Consider the following 16,611-nt stretch of genomic DNA (forward strand, 5'->3'; position numbering starts at 1 on the left):
CAAAATTCAATCCATGGTCAGCCTGTCGATCACTTTTGATCGCAGAGACCATCCGACTAGTATCCATCACGGAGGCTCGGCCGCGTTGGTACTCGACCCAATTATCAATGGATTCCACCTTACACGGGTCCTCATGGACAGCGGCAGCAGCCTTAACCTGCTCTATCAGGACACGATCCACAAAATGGGTATTGATTCGTCAAGAATTAAACCCACCAAAACTACCTTTAAAGGAGTAATACCTGGTGTAGAGGCCCGTTGCACAGGCTCAATCACTTTGGGAGTCGTCTTTGGTTTGCCGGACAACTTCCGAAGCAAGGACTTGATCTTCGACGTCGTCCCCTTCCGTAGCGGCTATCATGCACTGCTCAAACGAACCGCATTCGCACGCTTCAATGCAATCCCGCATTACGCATACCTCAAACTGAAGATGCCCGGACCACGCGGTGTTATAACAGTCAATGGAAACACAGAGCGCTCCCTCCGTACTGAGGAGCACACTGTGGCCCTTGCAGCGGAAGTCCAGGACGTCCTTATCAAGCCAAACACTGCATCGGCAGTCAAGCACCTAGACACTGTTAAACGCGTCCGGACTACTCGGTAGAGCGACGGTCTAGCTCATCGGAGCTCGAGTAGCAATTCGGCCTCTGTCTCAGCCCCAACCGAATTGCGGCATATGTGCCACGTGTACATAACTACGCACTAAAGATACCATGGGCCAAGACGGGGGCATAGTACAGACAAAGTCCACAATACGGCTCGACCCTATCTGGCCCCTCATGTTTCTTCTCTCTTATTTTTTCTTTTCCAGGTCCCTCATGAGAACCCGCTCGTTGATCCTTTCGAAGGATAATACGCCAAGGAGGAAAAACAACACAGACGTGTGGCAAAATATCTAAAGGATCTTTAAAGATCACCTCTTCCTTTTTAGGACCCGCACACAACTTTCCATGGTGCCCGAGATGTAAAATAGCCTCGATGCTTATCGCATCGTCTGTAAAAATACGTTTTGACGTATGAATCAGACTATAACGGAAACCATATTTTGCCCAACATATTCGGTACTGGCTTATTTCCTAATCCGTATTCCCTCTTTTTTCGTCCGATCGCCACGTACACCTCGGTATGACATAAATCGCCAGGGGCTCCATTCGGCCACGTACATTTCTTAACAATTAATAAAATAAGTCCAAACACTTCTGTAATACAGTTCGACGTCTCGAATATAGCATTATATGCATCAGCTCCGAATCATGTCTTTGGTTAATAGTTGGGTTGCCCGGCTCCTGTGGTTACTACCATATGTTCCACTCATTCGGCTACTGTAGTAAAGGGAGAACTATTGCGATTGTGTTTTAGGTACATCCGGATAAACACCTCAGTAGAGAAAGCCGAAAATTGACTGTCATAATGCGGGGAGAGCTGGTCAGCTATTCGGTGACTAAGTATAAATCTCTCACGATTTTTTCCGCATTATGCGAAGGACCGGTCTCCACCCGGGTAGGCGTCTACAACACCCAAGTTCGGATAATCGAATAATACCAGGGGCTGCGCCTACAATCTCATTGTCAAACTCCTATGGCTAAGTGAGAGCGATAAAGCCACATAGTCTGATTGCCTGGTTCGCCGCACTAACACCTTCTTCAAGGACCAAGCCATTGGGTCAAGTGTGTCCAGGTGCCATTTCGAACACCCTCGTACTACCTACATGGGGGCTAAAGCCGACGACTGCCCAACTCTCAGATATCGTAAATGGCCGCACAAGAGGAAAAGTATTAGAAGTAAAACAAGCAACATATTATACATAAGCTTTGTTTTATAATACAAAGTTCGAGAAGCTCGGATACATTCATTCAAAGATAATTGCCTTCGAACACTGGCCCTCTACAATGCGGGAACCTTCCAAGACTTCATCAAAATACCACTCCGGCGTGCGATGCTCCTTGCCTACGGACAGTCCCTCGGTTACCAGCTTGACGGCGTCCATCTTCGTGCAATGTACCTTGATACAGACCATCCAGGCACCTTCGATACAAACCGACCGCTTTATGGCATCCAGCCATGGGCAGGCACTGACTAGCCGCTTCACGAGCCCGAAGTAGCTGACGGGTAGGGGCTCGGTGGGCCAGAGACGGATTATAATATCCCTCATGGCTAACCCGGCCACCCTATGAAGTTCGATCAACTATTTCAGCTGGTCGCTGAGGGGCACCGGATGCTCTGGCGCAAGGTACTGCGACCAGAACAACTTCTCCATTGAGCTCCCCTCTTCGGCTCGGAAGAACTCCACAGCATCAGCAATACAACGGGGCAGATCTGCAAACACTCCTGGAGAACTCCAAACCCGGGTCAGTAAGAGGTACCTTCTCCTCACAAATTTGCTCTGCATAATAAAGGCCTTACCCGCCACAATCTTCTTGGCCTCTTGAATCTCCCGGCAGGCGCCTCGGGCTTCAACCCAGGCCTCTTGCGCGCTTTGGAGGGCCTTAGCAAATTCGGCATCTTGATCCGTAATCTTGCGCTCCAAGGACTCACATTTGCCTATGGCATCCCGGAGCTCTTGCTGGACTTCCTCCACCCGTGATTCATGCTTTTGGCGGGCGGCTCATTCCCCCTCCGCCTCCTTCTTGGCCTTGGCCAGCGTGTTCTTGAGGGTCTTGACCTCAGATGCATCAACTGTGAGCATAATTACAAAACTCAGCAAGATAGCACAACAATAAGCCATATCATGTCAGATTTGAATCGCATACCTTGCTTCTCCGACAATAGTTTGTTGGTGCGGATGAGCTCTTCATCAGCGCGCTCCAGCCGCCGCTTTAGTTCGGAAACTTCATCGGCATGGGCGTCTGCCGCTAACTTTGACGCCTGTTTGTTCAAATACACGTGTATGTTAATCTCCTGCGAAGACTATTTGATCCTCTATTTGGCCTTTCTTAAATGAACGCCAAATAGAGTCTCAGGGGCTAATGACTATACACATGCATTCTTTTTATAGTTAAAAAATATTACATCACGTACCTCAAAGCCTGTCAGAAGGCTAGTGTAGGCCTCATTCAATCCGCTTTTAGCGGACCGAACCTTTTCAACCACCGTACCCATAAGGGTACGATGTTCCTCAACAATGGAGGCGCTCTGAAGTGCTTCCATCAGAGTGTCCGGCGCCTCCGGATTGACAGAGGTCGTCGGTGGAGTCAACACACCCCCTTCTTTCAAAGGAGGCTGCTCGCCTGATTCCAAAGCCGTATCGGTCTCCGGAATGATATTCGGTTGGGAGCCTAATTGGGCATGGCCCCCGTCACCGGCCTCCATGGTGGTCGGTTCCCGCATGTTTTCGACAGCAGAGGTATTACCCTCTGGTGCCACCTTGATGGCTTCCCGCACTTATCCATGGCCTGGAAAGGTCCCTTGGGACAACACTTCAGTGTTGTCCGTAGCAGTGGGTGGGGACGCCGGCGGAGGCGACTCGCTCTCCATCATGTGTGAGCCCAGCGAATTCCAAAAAGACGATGATTGCTGGGGGAGATCACGAGACATACTACAATACGTGATTTTGTGTGTTAGGATCACAAGGCATAAAGCCGGATACATACATTATCCTTAAATACTAATGATTCGGCCGAAGGCTTTGGCCTGGGGTTCCATTCGGGGACGGCTTCGGCGTCCGATTCCGGATCGTCTGAAAGGGAGAGTTTCCCCTTCTTGGACGCTTCCACCTCTAGATCTGTGGAAGCTCACATTTCTTCTTTCCCCCTTCAGGGGAGAATTGTTCTCTTCCACTTCATCCTCGTCTTCATCATGGGAGGAGAGAGCTCCGCTATCTTCGGATGATATGTCCTAAGTACCTTTGCGGAGAAGTCCACTTCAGGCCTCCTTCCTCTTCTTCTTGGCTTTCTTTTCCGGCGCCTGGTATGGCGCCGGAACCAGCATCATCATCAAAAGAGGAATAGCTGGGTCTTTGGGCAGGGGAGCCGGACACTTGATCCGCTCTGCCTTCTTCGTCTAGCCCTGGGGGACAAGGGGAAGTTTTACACTTACTCTTCGGATCCACAAATCAAAGATATGATTAGAAATCTGAAAAACTTACTGGAGTGGCTGGATGAGTGTAGTCGTGGCCGAGGTCTTCGGTCATTGGCGGCCACGTCTTTTGGGTCTTAAAAAGAAGCTTCCATATATCTTCGTGCTCCGTGCCGAAGAACCGCTGCAAGGTCCGGGGACTTGCCGGATCAAACTCCCACATATGGAGAGTCCGGCGTTGGCAGGGGAGAATCCGGCGAAACAACATCACTTGGATTACGCTGGCAAGGTTGGTGTTCTTCTCCACCATGCTCTTAATGCGCTTTTGCAGCGTCATCGCCTCGTCGGATGACGCCCAATATAGGCCCTTCTTGAGCCATGATGTCAGCCGCATTGGCGGACCGGTTTTGAACTCAGGAGTGGCGGCCCATGTGGCATCACAAGGTTCCATAACATAGAACTACTCCTGTTTCCACCCCTTCGTGGTCTCTATAAAGCTCCCCTTGGCCCAGGTGACGTTAGGGAGCTTGATCACCATGGCGCCGCCGCACTTCGCGTGTTGACCCTCGACCACCTTCGGCTTCACGTTGAACACCTTGAGCCATAGGCCGAAGTGGGGGGGGATGCGGAGGAATTCCTCACATACGATGATAAATGTTGAGATGTTGAGGAATGAATTTGGGGCTAGATCATGGAAATCTAGCCCGTAATAGTACATGAGTCCACGGAAGAAAGGGTGGAAGGGAAACCCTAGCCCGCGAAGGAAGTGGGGAATGAATACTACCCTCTCACTGGGCTCTGGTGTGGGAATGATCTGCTTTTTGTCAGGGAGCCGATGGGCAATTTCCTTGGCTTAATACACCGCCTCCCGGATTTCTTTCATGTGCTCCTCCATGATGGAGGAGGCCATCCACTTGCCGTGTGCTCCAGATCCGACCATGGTTGGAGCGTTTGCTGGGAACGGAAAGGGTTGAAGCATGGGCGCTGGAGCTCGAGAGCAGATGGGCCGAGGAGGAAGAAGGCGTGGGGTAAAAAGGTGGATCCTTGTCTCCTTATAAAGGCAGTGAATATCAAGCGTCCCGCCACGAGCGTTAAAACTCGCCTACTCCCCAGGAGTCGTGCGAGTGGCACGGTTGGATTACCCAAATATGTATTGATGAGAATCCCGCAATAAGGGGACACAATCTCTACTTTGACAAGACACGTCAATGAATACCGCGTCTCGAAACGTGAAACGGGAGGCTGGAAAATGGTTCGAAATAATAATAAGGCCGGAACACAATACCTCGCCGAAAAAGTTGTAAGAAGACATAACCTATTTTTGTTTAAAGTGTTCTGCCCTCTTGGCCCAGGGTTGTAACTATTGTACAGAGACAGATATAGTTCTTTTGATCAACTACTTTGGAGTATTCAGAGGAGGAACCCGCCTTGCAATGCCGAAGACAATCTCCACGCCGGACATCGTCATTGAAGCCTGGTTCAGGGGCTATTGAGGGAGTCCTCAATTAGGGGGTCCCCGGGTGTGCGGGCTATATGACGTGGGCCGGACTGGTGGGCCGTGAAGATACAAGATAGAAGGCTTCCCCCCGTGTTTGGATGGGACTCTCCTTGGCGTGGAAGGCAAGCTTGGCATTCAGATATGAATATTAATTTCTCTATAAACAGACTCTGTACAAACCCTAGCCCCCTCAGGAGACTATATAAACCGGAGGGTTTAATCCGTAGAGGCAGTCATAATCATACAAGTTATACTTCTAGGGTTTAGCCATTATGATCTCGAGGTAGATCAACTCTTGTAACCCCTATACTCATCAAAGTCAATCAAGCAGGACATAGGGTTTTACCTCCATCAAGAGGTCCCAAACCTGGGTAAACATCGTGTCCCCTGCCTCCTGTTACCTTCTATCCTTAGACGTGAAGGAAATATACCCTGGAGGCAATAATAAAGTTGTTATTTATATTTCCTTATATCATCATAAATTTTTATTATTCATGCTAGAATTGTATTAACCGGAAACTTAGTACATGTGTGAATACATAGACAAACAGAGTGTCACTAGTATGCCTATACTTGATTAGCTCGTTAATCAAAGATGGTTAAGTTTCCTAACCATAGACATGAGTTGTCATTTGATGAACGGGATCACATCATTAGAGAATGATGTGATTGACTTGACCCATCCGTTAGCTTAGCACTACGATCGTTTAATTTATTGTTATTGCTTTCATCATGACTTATACATGTTCCTATGACTATGAGATTATGCAACTCCCAAATACTGGAGGAACACTTAGTGTGCTATCAAACGTCACAACGTAACTGGGTGACTATAAAGATGCTCTACAGGTGTCTCCGATGGTGTTTGTTGAGTTGGCATAGATCAAGATTAGGATTTGTCACTCTGTGTATCGGAGAGGTATCTCTGGGCCCTCTCGGTAGTGCACATCACTATAAGCCTGGCAAGCACTGTGACTAATGAGTTAATTGTGGGATGATGCATTATGGAATAAGTAAAGAGACTTGTCGGTGACGAGATTGAACTAGGTATTGAGATATCGACGATCGAATCTCAGGCAAGTAACATACCGACAACAAAGGGAACACCGTATGTTGTTATGCGGTTTTGACCAATAAAGATCTTTGTAGAATATGTAGGAACTAATATGAGCATCCATGTACCACTATTTCTTATTGACCGGAAGTGAGTCTCAGTCATGTCTACATAGTTCTCAAACCCATAGGGTCCGCACGCTTAACGTTCAATGACGATCGGTATTATGAGTTTATGTGTTTTGATGTACCGAAGATTGTTTGGAGTCCTGGATGTGATCACGGACATGACGAGGAGTCTCGAAATGGTCGAGACATAAAGATTGATATATTGGATGACTATATTCGGATATCGGATGAGTTCCGGGGGGTCATCGGATATATATTGGAGTGCCGGAAGGGTTGTCGGAACCACCGGAGAAGTAATGGGCCTTATTGGGCATAGGGAGAGAGAGAGGGGCTGCCAAGGGCTGGCCGCGCGCCCCCCATGGGCCTAGTGCAAATTGGACTAGGGGGAGGGGCTGTGCCCCCTCCTTCCTTCTCTCCCCCCTCCTTCTTTCTTCTCCTAGTAGGACTAGGAGGAGTCCTACTCCTACTAGGAGGAGGATTCCTCCCCCCTTGCCGCACCAATGAGAGCCGGCCAGCCTCCCCCTCCCTCCTTTATATACGTGGGGAGGGGCACCCTAGAAGACATCAAATTTGATCTTAACCATGTGCGGTGCCCCCCTCCACAGATTTCCACCGAGGTTATATCGTTGTAGTGCTTAGGCGAAGCCCTGCATCGGTAACTTCATCATCACTGTCAACACACCGTCGTGCTGACGAAACTCTCCCTCATCCTCAGCTGGATCAAGAGTACGAGGGACGTCATCGAGATGAACGTGTGCAGATGGCGGAGGTGTCGTGCATTCGGTACTTGATCGGTTGGATCGCGAAGACGTTCGACTGCATCAACCGCGTTACTTAACGCTTCCGCTTTTGGTCTACGAGGGTACATAGACATACTCTTCCCCTCTCATTGCTATGCATCACCTAAATGGATCTTGCATGTGTGTAGGAATTTTTTGAAATTACCGCGTTCCCCAAAAGTGGCATCCGAGCCAGGTCTATGCATAGATGTTATATGCACGAGTAGAACACAAAGGAGTTGTGGGCGTGGGTATATACATATTGCTTGCCATCGCTAGTTGGTTCTTGATTCAGCGATATTGTTGGATGAAGCGGCTCAGACCGACATTATGTGTATGCTTACGCGAGACTGGTTCTACTAATGTGCTTCGCACACAGGTGGCTAGTGGGTGTCTGTTTCTCCAACTTTAGTTGAATCGATTTCAATGAACATGGTTCTTTCTGAAGATCAAAAAGCAATCACTATACTACGTTGTGGTTTTGATGCGTAGGTAAGAACGATTCTTGCTAGAAGCCCGTAGCAGCCACGTAAAACTTGCAACAACAACATAGAGGACGTCTAACTTGTTTTTGCAGGGCATGTTGTGATGTGATATGGTCAAGACATGATGAGATATAAATTGTTGTATGAGATGATCATGTTTTGTTAAAGTTAGCAACAATTGGCAGGAGCCTTATGGTTGTCTCTTTATTGCATAAGATGCAAGCACCATACAATTGCTTTACTTTATCGCTATGCGATAGCAATAGTTGCAAAAGCAATAGTTGGCGAGACGACCATGTGACGACACGTTGATAGAGATCAAGATGATGGAGATCATGGTGTCATGCCAGTGATGATGGAGATCATGACGGTACTTTGGAGATGGAGATCAAAGGCACAAGATGATGATGGCCATATCATGTCACATATATTGATTGCATGTGATGTTTATCTTTTATGCATCTTATTTTGCTTAGTATGACGGTAGCATTATGAGATGATCCCTTACTAAAATTTGAAGGTATAAGTGTTCTCCCTGAGTATGCACCGTTGCGACAGTTCTTCGTGCTGAGACACCACGTGATGATCGGGTGTGATAAGCTCTACGTTCACATACAACGGGTGCAAGCCAGTTTTGCACATGCAGAATACTTGGGTTAAACTTGACGAGCCTAGCATATGCAGATATGGCCTCGGAACACTGAGACCGAAAGGTCAAACGTGAATCATATAGTAGATATGATCAACATACTGATGCTCACCATTGAAAACTACTCCATCTCATGTGATGATCGGACATGCTTTAGTTGATATGGATCACGTGATCACTTAGATGATCAGAGGGATGTCTATCTAAGTGAGAGTTCTTAAGTAATATGACTAATTGAACTTAAATTTATCCTGAACTTAGTCCTGATAGTATTTGCATATCTATGTTGTAGATCAATTTCTCGCGTATAGCTTCCCTGTTTTATTTATGATACGTTCCTAGAGAAAACTATGTTGAAAGATGTTAGTAGAAATGATGCGTACTAGCTCCGTGATATGAGGACTATCCTCATTGCTGCACAGAAGAATTATGTCCTTGATGCACTGCTAGGTGACGGACCTATTGCAGGAGCAGATGTAGACATTATGAACGGTTGGCAAGCTCGGTATGATGACTACTTGATAGTTTAGTGCGCCATGCTTTACGGCTTAGAACCGGGACTTCAAAAATGTTTTGAATGCCGAGCATATAAGATGTTCCAAGAGCTGAAATTGGTATTTCAGACTCATGCCCGAGTCAAGAGGTATGAGACCTCTGACATGTACTTTGCCTACAAGGTGGAGGAGAATAGCTCAGCTAGTGAGCATGTGCTCAGAATGTCTGAGTACTACAATCACTTGAATCAAGTGGGAGTTAATCTTCCAGATAAGATAGTGATTGACAGAGTTCTCTAGTCACTATCACCAAGTAACTAGACCTTCGTGATGAACTATAATATGCAAGGGATAACAGAAACGACTCCCAAGCTCTTCGCGATGCTGAAATTGGCGAAGGTAGAAATCAAGGAAAAGCATCAAGTGTTGATGGTTGACAAGACCACTAGTTTCAAGTAAAAGGGCAAAGGAAAGAAAGGGAACTTCAAGAAGAATGGCAAGAAAGTTGCCACTCCCGTGAAGAAGCCCAAATCCAGACCTAAGCTTGAAACTGAGTGCTTCTAATGCAAAGGGAATGGTCACTGGAAGCGGAACTACCCCAAATACTTGGCGGATAAGAAGGATGGAAAATTGGAGAAAAGTATATTTGATATACATGTTATTGATGTGTACTTTACTGGTGTTCATAGTAACCCTGGGGTATTTGAGACTGGTTCAGTTGCTATGATTAGTAACTTGAAACAGGAGTTACAAAATGAACAGAAACTAGTTGAGGGTGAGGTGACGATGTGTGTTGGAAGTAATTCCAAGGTTGGTAAGATCACCATCGCACACTCCCATTACCTTCGGGATTAGTGTTGAACCTAAAATAAACGTTATTTGGTGTTTGCGTTGAGCATAATATGATTGGATCATGTTTATTGCAATACGGTTATTCATTTAAGTCAAAGAATAATTGTTATTCTGTTTACATGAATAAAACCTTCTGTGGTCATACACCCAAGGTGAATGGTTTATTGAATCTCGATCATAGTGATACACATATTCATAATATTGAAGCCAAAAGATGCAAAGTTAATATTAATAGTGCAACTAATTTGTGGCACTGCCATTTAGGTCATATTGGTGTAAAGCGCATGAAGAAACTCCCTGCTGATGGGCTTTTGGAGTCACTTGATTCTTGCGAACCATGCCTCATGGGCAAGATGACTAAAACTCTGTTCTCCGGAACAATGGAGCGAGCAATTGACTTATTGGAAATAATACATACCGATGTATGCGGTCCGATGAGTGTTGAGGCTCGCGGCGGGTATCGTTATTTTCTGACCTTCACAGATGATTTGAGCAGATATGAGTATATCTACTTAATGAAACACAAGTCTGAAATGTTTGAAAAGTTCATAGAATCTTAGAGTGAAGTGGAGAATCATCATACCAAGAAAATAAAGTTTCGACGATCTGATCGCGGAGACGAAATATTTGAGTTACGAGTTTGGCCTTCAGTTGAAACAATGTCAAATAGTTTCGCAACTCACTCCACCTGGAACACCACAGCGTAATGGTGTGTCCGAATGTCGTAACCGTACTTTATTAGATATGGTGCGATCTATGATGTCTCTTACCGGTTTACCACTATTGTTTTGGGGTTATGCATTAGAGACAGCTGCATTCACATTAAATGGGGCACCGTCTAAAAATCCGTTGAGATGACACCGTATGAACTGCGGTTTAGCAAGAAATCTAAGCTGTCATTTCTTAAAGTTTGGGGTTGCGATGCTTATGTGAAAAAGTTTCAGCCTGATAAGCTGAAACCCAAATCGTTGAAGTGTGACTTCATAGGATACCCAAAAGAAACTATTGGGTACATGATAAGTCCATTTTGCATCATGCTTTTATATTGATATTTATTGCATTATGGGTTGTTATTGCACATTATGTCACAATACTTATGCATATTCTATCTTATTTTACAAGGTTTACATGAAGAGGGGGAATGTCGGCAGCTGGAATTCTGGGCTGGAAAAGGAGAAAATATTAAAGACCTATTCTGCACATCTTCAAAAGTCCTGAAACTTCACGGGAGCAATCTTTAGAATATATAAAAAATATTGGGTGAAAGAAGTATCAGAGGGGGGCCACCCACCGTCCACGAGGGTGGGGGGCGCACCCTACCCCCTGGGCGCGTCCCCTGTCTCGTGGCCCCCCTGGCAGCCCCCTGATGCCCATCTTTGGCTATATGGAGTCTTTCATGGAGGAAAAAATCATAAGCAAGCTTTCGGGATGAAACTCCGCCGCCACGAGGCAGAACCTTGGCGAAACCAATCTAGGGCTCCGGCGGAGCTGTTCTGCCGGGGAAACTTCCCTCCGGGAGGGGGAAATCATCACCATCATCATCACCAGTGATACTCTCATCGGGAGGGGGTCAATCTCCATCAACATCTTCACCAGCACCATCTCACCTCAAACCCTAGTTCATCTCTTGTATCCAATCTTTGTCTCAAAGCCTTAGATTGGTACCTGTGGGTTGCTAGTAGTGTTGATTACTCCTTGTAGTTGATGCTAGTTGGTTTAATTGGTGGAAGATCATATGTTGAGATCCATTATGCATATTAATACCCCTCTGATTATGAATATGAATATGATTTGTCAGTAGTTACGTTTGTTCGTGAGGACAAGGGAGAAGTCTTGCTATAAGTAGTCATGTGAATTTGGTATTCGTTCGATATTTTGATGAGATGTTTTGTCTTTTCCTCTAGTGGTGTCATGTGAACGTCGACTACATGACACTTCACCATTGTTTGGGCCTAGAGGAAGGCATTGGGAAGTAATAAGTAGATGATGGGTTGCTAGAGTGATAGAAGCTTAAACCCTAGTTTATGTGTTTCTTTGTAAGGGGCTGATTTGGATCCATATGTTTCATGCTATGGTTAGGTTTACCTTAATACTTCTGTTGTAGTTGCAGATGCTTGCAATAGGGGTTAATCGTAAGTGGTATGCTTGTCCAAGGAAGGACAGTACCCAAGCACCGGTCCACCCATATATCAAATTATCAGAACGCGAATCATATGAGCTTGATGAAAACTAGCTTGACAATAATTCCCCTGTGTCCGCGGGAGCGCTTTCCTTTATATAAGAGTTTGTCTAGGCTTGTCCTTTGCTAAAAAAAGGATTGGGACATATTGCTGCACCTTATTTACTTTATTTACTTGTTACCCGTTACAAATTACGTTATCACAAAACTATGTGTTACCGATAATTTCAGTGCTTGCAGAAAATACCTTGCTGAAAATCGCTTATCATTTTCTTCTACTCCTCATTGGGTTCGACACTCTTACTTATCGAAAAGGCTACGATAGATCCCCTATACTTGTGGGTCATCAATACTCTTTTCTGGCGCCGTTGCCGGGGAGTGAAGCGCCTTTGGTAGGTGGAATTTGGTAAGGAAAAATTTATATAGTGTGCTGAAATTTACTGTCACTTGTTACTATGGAACATAATCCTTTGTGGGGCTTGTTCGGGGTATCTTCACCCCGACCAGTAGAGCAAAGAGTTGCTCCTCAACCTACTGAACCTGCTGAAAATGTTACTTTGAAATTCCTTCGGGTATGATAGAGAAACTTCTAGCTAATCCTTTTACAAGAGATGGAACATTGCATCCCGATTTGCACCTAATCTATGTGGATGAAGTTTGTGGATTATTTAAGCTTGTAGATATGCCCGAGGATGTTATCAAGAAGAAGGTCTTCCCTTTATCTTTGAAGGGAGAGGCATTGACATGGCTTAGGCTATGTGATGATATGGGATCATGGAACTACAACCGATTGAAATTGGAATTTCATCAGAAGTTTTATCCTATGCATCTTGTTCAATGTGATCGTAATTATATATACAATTTTTGGCCTCGCGAAGGAGAAAGCATCTCTCAAGCTTGGGGGAGGCTTAGGTCAATGCTATATTCATACCCCAATCATGAGCTCTCAAAAGAAATGATTATTCAAAAAATTTATGCTCGGCTTTCTCTCAGTAATCGCTCCATGCTCGATACTTCTTGTACTAGTTCTTTTATGATGAAGACTATTGAATTCAAATGGGATTAATTGGAAAGAATTAAACGCAATTCTGAAGATTGGGATCTCGATGAAGGTAAGGAGTTAGGTATAACACCTAAGTTTGATTGTGTTAAATCCTTTATGGATACCGATGCTTTTCATGAATTTAGCACTAAATATGGACTTGACTCTGAAATACTAGCTTCTTTCTATGAATCCTTTGCTACTCATGTTGATCTCCCTAAGGAGAAGTGGTTTAAATATAATCCTCCCGTTGAAGTAAAAGTAGTTGCACCTATTAAATTTGAGGAAAAGACTATCACTTATAATGATCCTGTTGTTCCCACTGCTTATATTGAGAAACCACCTTTCCCTGTTAGAATAAAGGATCATGCTAAAGCTTCAACTATGGTTCGTAAGAGTAATACTAGAACACCTACTCCCTCTGAGGAAATTAAAGTTGAACCTAGTGTTGCTATGGTTAAAGATCTCTTGGCCAATAATATTGATGGGCATGTTATTTACTTCTGTGATGAAGCTGCTAGAATTGCTAGACCTGATACTAAAAATAAACATAGACCTGTTGTAGGCATGCCTGTTATTTCTGTTAAAATGGGAGATCATTGCTATCATGGCTTATGTGATATGGGTGCTAGTGCAAGTGCAATACCTCATTCCTTATACAAATAAATTATGCATGATATTGCACCTGCTGAGATAGAGGAAATTGATGTTACAATTAAGCTTGCCAATAGAGACACTATTTCACCAGTTTGGATTGTTAGAGATGTTGAAGTCTTGTGTGGGAAAGTTAAACATCCTGCTGATTTTCTTGTTCTTGGTTCCCCACAAGATGACTTTTGTCCCATTATATTTGGTAGACCCTTCTTGAATACTGTTAATGCTAAGATAGATTGCAATAAGGATATTGTTTCTGTTGGTTTAGGGGATATGTCTCATGAGTTTAATTTTGCTAAGTTTCATAGACAACCCCATGATAAAGAATTGCCTAGTAAAGACGAAATTATTGGTCTTGCTTCTATTACCGTGCCTCCTAGTGATCCTTTAGAACAATATTTGCTAGACCATGAAAATGATATGTTCATGAATGAAAGAAGGGAAATAGATGAAGTATTCTTTAAACAGGGGCCTATTTTGAAACACAACTTGCCTGTTGAAATCCTAGGGGATCCTCCTCCACCTAAGGGTGATCCCGTGTTTGAGCTTAAACCATTGCCTGATACTCTTAAATATGCTTATCTTGATGAGAAAGAGATATATCATGTTATTATTAGTGCTAACCTTTCAGAGCATGAAGAAAAGAAATTATTGAAAACTCTGAAGAAGCACCGTGCTGCTATTGGATATACTCTTGATGATCTTAAGGGCATTAGTCCCACTCTCTGCCGGCACAAAATAAAATTGGAGAAAGATGCGAAACCGGTTGTTGATAACCAACGACGGTTAAATCCTAAGATGAAAGAAGTGGTAAGAAAAGAAATACTAAAGCTTCTGGAGGAAGGTATAATTTATCCCGTTGGTGATAGTCAATGGGTAAGTCATGTCCATTGTGTCCCTAAGAAGGGATGTATTACTATTGTTCCTAATGATAAAGATGAATTGATACCACAAAGAATTATTATAGGTTACAGAATGGTAATTGATTTCCGCAAATTAATTAAAGCTACTAAAAAGGATCATTACCCTATACCTTTTATTGATCAAATGCTAGAAAGATTATACAAACATACACATTTTTAGTTTCTAGATGGTTATTCTGGTTTCCCTCAAATACCTGTGTCAAAAGAGGATCAAGAAAAGACAACTTTTACTTGCCCTGTCGGTAACTTTGCTTATAGACGTATGCCTTTTGGTTAATGCAATGCACCTGCTACCTTTCAAAGATGTATGACTGTTATATTCTCTGACTTTTGTGAAAAGATTGTTGAGGTTTTCCTGGATGATTTCTCCGTTTACAGAACTTCTTTTCATGATTGCTTAAGCAACCTTGATCGAGTTTTGCAGAGATGTGAAGAAACTAATCTTGTCTTGAATTGGGAGAAGTGCCACTTTATGGTTAATGAAGGTATTGTCTTGGGGCATCAAAATTTCTAAAAGAGGTATTGAAGTTGATAAAGCTAAGGTTGATGCTATTGAAAAGATGTCGTGTCCTAAGGACATTAAAGGTATAAGAAGTTTCCTTGGTCATGCTGGTTTTTACAGGAGGTTCATTAAGGACTTCTCTAAAATTTCTTGGCCTCTGACTAATCTCTTACAAGAAGATGTTCATTTTGTCTTTGATGATGATTGTGTAGAAGCGTTTGAAATACTTAAGAAAGCTTTGATTTCTGCACCTATTGTTCAGCCTCTTGATTGGAATTTACCATTTGAAATCACGTGTGATGCTAGTGAGTATGCTGTAGGGACTGTTCTAGGACAAAGAGTTTATAAGAAATTAAATGTTATTCAATATGCTAGTAAAACCCTAAACAACGCTCAAAGAAATTATGCTACTATTGAAAAAGAATTTTTAGCAGTTGTGTTTGCTTGTGATAAGTTCAAACCTTATATTGTTGATTCTAAAGTAACTGTTCACACTGATCATGCTGCTATTAAATATCTTATGGAAAAGAAAGATGCTAAACATGTACTTATTAGATGGGTACTCTTGCTACAAGAATTTGATTTGCATATTGTTGATAGAAAGGGAGCTGAGAACCCCGTTGCAGACAACTTTTCTAGGTTAGAGAATGTTCTTGATGACCCACTACCTATTGATGATAGCTTTCCTGATGAACAATTAGCTGTGATAAATGCTTCTTGTACTGCTCCATGGTATGCTGATTATGCTAATTATATTGTTGCTAAGTTTATACCACCTAGTTTCACATACCAGCAAAAGAAAAAGTTCTTCTATGATTTAAGACATTACTTCTGGGATGACCCACATCTTTATAAAGAAGGAGTAGATGGTGTTATTAGACATTGTGTACCTGAGCATGAATAGGAACAGATCCTACGCAAGTGTCACTCCGAGGCCTATGGAGGACACCATGCTGGAGACAGAACCGCACATAAGGTATTGCAATCCAGTTTTTATTGGCCTACTCTCTTCAAGGATGCTCGTAAGTTTGTCTTGTCTTGTGATGAATGTCAAAGAATTGGTAATATTAGTAGACGTCAAGAAATTCCTATGAATTATTCACTTGTTATTGAACCATTTGATGTTTGGGGCTTTGATTATATGGGACCGTTTCCTTCCTCTAATGGGTATACACATATTTTAGTTGATGTTGATTACATTACTAAGTGGGTAGAAGCTATTCCAAATAGTAGTGCTGATCATAACACCTCTATTAAGATGCTTAAAGAAGTTATTTTTCCGAGGTTTGGAGTCCCTAGATACTTAATGACTGATTGTGGTTCACATTTTATTCATGGTGCCTTTCGTAAAATGCTTG

The sequence above is a fragment of the Triticum dicoccoides genome, chromosome 7A (genome assembly GCF_002162155.2).
Source record: "Triticum dicoccoides isolate Atlit2015 ecotype Zavitan chromosome 7A, WEW_v2.0, whole genome shotgun sequence".
NCBI lineage: Eukaryota > Viridiplantae > Streptophyta > Magnoliopsida > Poales > Poaceae > Triticum > Triticum dicoccoides.